Genomic DNA, 6,658 nt, shown 5'->3' with positions numbered 1-6,658 from the left:
GCATGTGCACAGCACATGCGGATTATCATTGGGGAACATGGCGGACCTTCTACCAAGTGTTTTTTAAGCATTTCTGCAGCGCAATTGCTGCTGTGGAAAAGCTTAAAAAACGCATAGTGGGCACACAGACTTAATGTACCTTTACTCTGTTGAGATGCCATTCTTCTCAGGTATCCTTAAACAGTTTATTAATGTGAAACTCACAAGGGTTGGTCAGTGAGTCAACTCAGATGCTTCAAAGCAGGACTCTGTCAGCACAGCTGGCCAAAGAGTGAGGGTCTTCATCAGTGGAACAACTAAGCATCAATGTAGATCCCTCTGCCTGGTTCATCAATAGACAAAATTTTATGATTTTATGATGCACTATTCGGTCACACTTCCAAGACACAGTGGATTAGGTTGAGACAGCATGAGTTGGTCACCTTGTGACCAAAGCCTTGACTGTTGATAGTCTGTCCTTGGAAGGTCAGAACTTCTTGGAGACCACGCTAACCAATTCTTTGAGCAGGGGGCTCTGCACTCCTAGTCACACCTGGATTGACTTACTCAGACCTGATCCTACAATAATAATAATAAGAAGAATCTTTTTACTTATATAGCTCCAACATATTCCATAGCGCTTTACAATTCTGATAATTCACATACATTATTGGCACTGTCCCCATTGGGGCTCACAATTTACATTGCTTATCAGTATGTCTTTGGAGTGTGGGAGGAAAGTGGAGAACTCAGAGAAAACCCATGCAAACACAGGGAGAACATACAAACTCATTGCACATGTTGTCCTTGATGGGATTTGAACCCAGGAACCCAGCACTGCAAGGCTGTAGTGCTAACCACTGAGCCACCAAACTGCCCATAGAAGTTCTACTTCTACATGCCAGTAGAAGTCTTACCAGGCATGTAACCAAAAGAAAAGCCCTGTAAGAAGTGGCTTCAGGATAATAGAAAATTATCAATAATTAAGGGGTTGCCCGACCTTAGGCTTCAAGTCTGCAGTCGCTCTATGTAACTGAAGAATAGCAAATCCTCATTTCATGCACACTGCACGCTTTAAGGCTTTTCCGGTGCCGGCTCCAGTAGTGGGGGGCCCATAACCTTAAGTATGCGATTTGCATATTTCTGATCACATACTGACTAGACTGTTTCCGGCCTCGCTCAATACACTTGCATTAAATGAGGCCGGACTAATATGGTTGGAACATAACCGCTTATATGCAAAACAAATACTTGTGGTCAAATGCCCTCGGCTCTTGAGTCCCAGCACCAGAAAATCCTCACAATGCACAGTGAGGATTCACAAGTCTTCAGTGACTGCGGACTAGTAGCCCAAGGCCGTATAACCCCTTTAATATATAAACTCACCCTTAGTATCTTAGTAGAGTTATCTTTTATTTTCTAAGGTTTTTTATATAAAACATTTTCAATTTATGTTATATTCAATAATGTAATAATAGATACATTACATAAGAGATAGAATTTTAAATTAAACATGTCAAAACTAAATATGAAAGATAAAATTAGGGTATAAGTCATCCACTATTTTACCTCTGAAGAATATGGGGAATATATTTAATTTTTCATCCTTTTGTTTTTACATATTTCCTTTTCATTGCAAGTATTACATTACATTTATTATGTTGTGTTATTTTATTGATAATTAATTTATATTTTTTTCTATTTTGCTATTCATTTAGGATATCATCTTTTTCGTAAACTCATGGCATATTTCACTATAATATTTGTTTTATTTGTATTACCATACAGTATAAGTCAGATTGTTTGCTGCACTAATAACCTTCACCAGACTATGGGATATATTTTAAGTTCTTAAAAAAGACATGACTGCTTTCAGGCGACGCTCCATGAATCTGGCATGAATCATAGCAGCTGTTGCTAGGTGTAGATCCTTTTCTTCTAGAATCAGATTACATTTTCAGATCACTGAGTCCTGTAAACTCACTTTAAACTGAACTACTGTATTGTAAGCCAATACTGCGATTGATTGATCTTCATTAAACTTCCTTTCTCTGTTGACAGCCACATTAAATAAATTACACAGTTAATAAGGCAGGAAATTACATCTATCAGAGTGTAAACTCATATGCATAGGGAGCTGTTACATTTTTTTCATTATTTTGTATTAAACATCTTATTATGATAATTATGAGAATTTGTCTCTTTGGTTTGGTAGTCCTATAATTTAAAGTATTGAAGATTTTTTTTTTGCTTGGCCTAGGTTGCTGTTATGATTGAGTAGCATTTCACTCGGGAAAATAGGTAACAAACTAAAAACTGCAACTGACCCTGCCGGTTCCTGTACAGACTGAAGATCCTGACCCTGCAACCCTAAAGGTTCCTACGTGATCATAAATAGCCCTAACCACAGACTAGAAGACCTACGCTCAGACCTACGCTCCCTGAAAGGCTGTCGAGTTGCTTCACGTTCCTCCTAAAGAACCAGAGGGCAGAGCAGAATGTGAATTACCTACAAAAGGGAAAGTGTGCTGAAAAAAGGAAAGATCCCAGAGTAAGTAAAGTAAATCACAATATACAAAATTAAGCATAAAGTATGTTCTGTTTGATTATATGCCACCTGCTTCTTAAAAAGAAACAGAAGGTAGGTGCAAAGTAAAAAATAGAAACAGCTTGGAAATAAACCCTAGCTGGAATTTCACTGACTGGCTTTAAGCTATAGCAGAATGGCTGAACATCCAAAAGAAGCGATCCCCAGCAGGAAATGCCAGCAGGGGGACAGAATATACAGCCACACTGGAAAGGTGATAGGGCAGACAAATGAAAACACCTGTGTTATTCTAAACAGAGAGCAGCCAAGATAACAGAACCTAAACACCTGGAGAAAGTTGTGTATGCTGTGGCTCGCCTGACAGAGAAGTTGCCCACTAAACACAGACTCAAGGGTCCATGAACATGACAGGTTGCTAACATACTAACATTGGCCATACCTGCCAAAATTGACAGGTTTGGCCAATGGGCTAATGTTTATGGTGTTCCCTGACTCTCCCACTACAGCTGATTTCAGGTGAAATAAGGATCCAGCGTGTCTGATTTCTGTTTGCCGATCCTTTTGTTCTCTAAGAGATTAGCAGCTGACAAAGATGTCTCAAAGCTGCTCTCTAATAGAGAACACAGGAAAGCTCCACAAAGCGGATGAGATAACTGCTAGTCAAAGGGTCAGCCAAACTGTTGTTCAACTGACATCTATCTGAAGAGTAAGGGGGGGGGTTAAGGTATACCAAATAAATTACTGTTATTGTATGCTAATACTAGGAACAGTTTATTCTAGGCTTGAACCAAGAGCTCATAAACATGCACATATTATGGATACACTATGTTTAGATACACAGTGTAGTGTCCATGCACTGCTATGACCCATGCCTCCATATGCTTATGATATTGTGTAAGTCATACTACAGGGGTATTCTCCACCTAAAGCAATGCTACTATGGGAGAGTACAGAGGTCACAAATGGTGGCACATAAAGTAACTGTGGGCCTGTAATAATGACCCACAGGTAATCTGTACGAGGGTGCTCAGGGCCTGTGCACACTGCTTTGCCATATCCATGAGCCGCCATCCTTTCCATTACCCTTGCATGGACATTTTATTATTTCATTCTTATGCAATATTTAAGCATTTTTCTTAACATATTGGAGCTGTCTTTCAAAGGAAATGTATCACCTATAATAAGGATAGAAGACAGATATCTGATGAAAAGATAACCCTGCTGGGACTCTGACTAGTAAAATGGATCTGTGGTCATGAATGAACCCTGCCACTCCACTCAATGGCCAAGGTAAAAGCCAAGTAATGTATGCTTCTAGGCATAGTGTACTGGTATATAGAGATAATATCTCTATATGACAGTACATTATAAAATACATCTGATTTTTTTTTTCACTAAAATCACTAAAATCTAATAGTGCAAAAACAATTACAATAAATGAATTTTTAGAATACATTTAAAAACATAGACATACTGTATTTAGTATCCTTGTAACCGTAACTGTCTGTACAATACAGAACACATTATTTATGGAGATTAGTAAAGATTGTGCATAAAATAATACAATTGATTTTTTATGCATTAACCCATAATAAAAAATGTTATCAATGAAACATTTACTTCTGTGTATGGCTAAATGGTGCAGAAAGAGCTCATCTTGGAAAACAAGACCTCAGACAGCTATGCTGATGTAAAAACAAAAATGTTATGATGATGAATGTGGGGCGCAAAAACCACAGCAAAAACAAAAACGGTGTTCTTATGAAACCAAAAGAACACAAATGTCCTTTATTCATTAAAAGTATTAAATTACAAACTTTGTGACATACAGTAGTTGTGGCTTTCCGATTTATTATATATTCGCGCAGGGTATTTTTGTGCTATTTTGCAGCAGCAAAACCATGATAAAAACATCATTGATGCTATTATTAGGGCTCATCGGACGAGTGCAGTCTGTCATTTTGATGGATAGCGCTGTTAGTCAAAAAAAACAAGACCCTGTAGATAGTAAAATTAAAAAGTTTAAGTGATTTTTCTTGTGGAAAAAAATAGTAAAGCATAAAAAAAGTTATGAATTATGGTAGGTATCACCATATTTGGAGATGGTGGACAGTTTCAAATATTTGGGGGTTTACCTGGATAGCAAGCTAGACTGGAAGTGCCACATGGAGAAGGTCTACAAGAAGGGGATGAGTAGATTGTACTTCCTAAGGAAGTTAAGGTCTTTTAATGTGTGTGGCAAAATGCTTGAGGTGTTCTACCAATCCATTGTGGCTAGTGCCACCTTTGCGGCAATAATTTGCTGGGGTAACAGTGTGCGTGTTGCTGACGCCAACAAGCTCACAAACTTATAAAGAAGGCTAGCGCGACGGTGGGCCTACAGCTTGGGACTTTTGAAGAGGTGGTAGAGGATAGGATTAAGAAGTGCAGAGCTATAATGGGCAACAACACACACCCGCTTTATGAACTGTTTGCGAAACAGAAGAGCACATTCAGCAATCGCCTAATGCAACTAAGGTGTAAAAAGGAAAAATACAGGAGATCGTTTGTTCCAACAGCTATGGGGGTGTTTAACAAATGTCTGAAAAGCAATGTATAAAGCATTCCAAATGTTATGTTATCATATGTGTCATGTTCAAGATCTGTGTTCTGCTGCTGTGATACCGCAATTTCCTCCGGGATAAATAAAGTATATCTTATCTTATCTTATTTATATCAACCAGCAGAATAAAGTTAACATGTCAATTACATTGCACAGTGAACTCTGTGAAAAATAAAATTTCCGAACAGTTCGCAGAATATATATTTTTTGTTTTGCACTACCAAAAATCTGACAAAAGAGATGCTATTAAAAAGTGATTAAACAGTTACATGGACAACAAAATGGCACTATTCAAAACTACATCTTATGACGCCAAAAAATAAGCCCTCTTACAGCTCCGTTTAGATAAAATTGTGAAACTTATGGCTTTCATGATACAGAAACCCAAAGTCAAATAATTTTATTTTTCTAAAGAGGGTGTTTGTTGTATTATACAAAGTTAATAAGACTTAAACAAGACTATAGAAATTTGGTATCGCCATAATCATGTTGACCCTCTGAATTGAGTTAAACAGTAACTTTATTCTGCTATTATTTATTTCAGAAATCAATAGTACACCTACAAATAAGAAACTTTGCAATATATCTTACCTGGACTGATTTCACATTTTCAAAAGTTCCACACAGGAGTAAAATCTGTATTCAGTGAAGACAGATTTTACATTACATTTTACTCATGGACTTAGGATAGTCAAGAAGTCCGGGGTCAGTAGAAAAATACTAATAAAATTCTAAAAATTAAAATTTTGATTTTTAGGAGCAAAACAGTAACAATGCAGTGACTTGACAAGAATCTGCATAACTAGTCATATCCTAAATATTCTAATGTCCACTTTTTGTATTTTTTTGCAAACTCGAGCACACGCTTCTTATGACGATATTGAAGTCGAGGCTTCTTCACCTGTTTTTGGTCCACCATTCGAATCTTGAATAACGTGCATCGCACAGTGCTTGCATGGATGTCTGTGATCTCACTATTACGAAGCATCTGAGCCACCTCTGCTGCCGTGTTTGTCGCGCCAGAACTAATAGACCTTGTGATGAGCCGACTTATTGACTCTGATATTTTACCTGGACGTCCACCTCTTGGCTTTTGAATTGATGGGCGGACTTCATTTCATATTGTTCCAGCTGTCATGGCACTCACATGATGCAGTTTGGCAATTTTGGCTGGATGAGCTGGATGATGCGATTTATCTTTTATTGGCTTCTCCTTGATTCGAATCAGTGACTTTTCCTTGGTAATCAACCTAATAACTAGTGTTGAGCCACCCCCGTAGTGTTCGGGTTCGGTTCGGTTCGTCGAACACCGGGATGTTCGAGGAACTGTTCGTCGAACTGTTCGTCGAACACCTTAGAACACCGTCGAACACCGTTAAAACCAATGGCAGGCAAACAAAAACACATAGAAACACATAGAAAACACCTGCAAAGGTGTCCAAAAGCTGACAAACTGCTCAGAAGACACTCTCTTTAAAAAAGCCGGCCGGCAAATTCAGCAGCGGCATACACCGGTACCCGACAATTTA

General features: G+C 38.2%; 1 long non-coding RNA gene across 1 annotated transcript in view; it reads right to left on the bottom strand.

Moving 5' to 3' along the window:
- Nucleotides 1-5,240: 5,240 nt before the first annotated feature.
- The window catches only part of LOC141164126 (uncharacterized), a 277,462-nt gene continuing 276,044 nt past the window's right edge, over nucleotides 5,241-6,658 (bottom strand). Inside the window, exon 3 of the long non-coding RNA XR_012250836.1 lies at nucleotides 5,241-6,379. This is a non-coding gene — a long non-coding RNA (uncharacterized lncRNA). The remainder of the gene's footprint in view (nucleotides 6,380-6,658) is intronic.

Source organism: Phyllobates terribilis, unplaced genomic scaffold, assembly GCF_046119375.1.
Source record: "Phyllobates terribilis strain yellow unplaced genomic scaffold, ASM4611937v1 Scaffold_10__3_contigs__length_209671492, whole genome shotgun sequence".
NCBI classification, from domain to species: Eukaryota; Metazoa; Chordata; class Amphibia; order Anura; family Dendrobatidae; genus Phyllobates; species Phyllobates terribilis.
The sequence above is the reverse complement of the archived record's forward strand: the minus strand, read 5'-3'. Positions and strand labels throughout refer to the sequence as shown.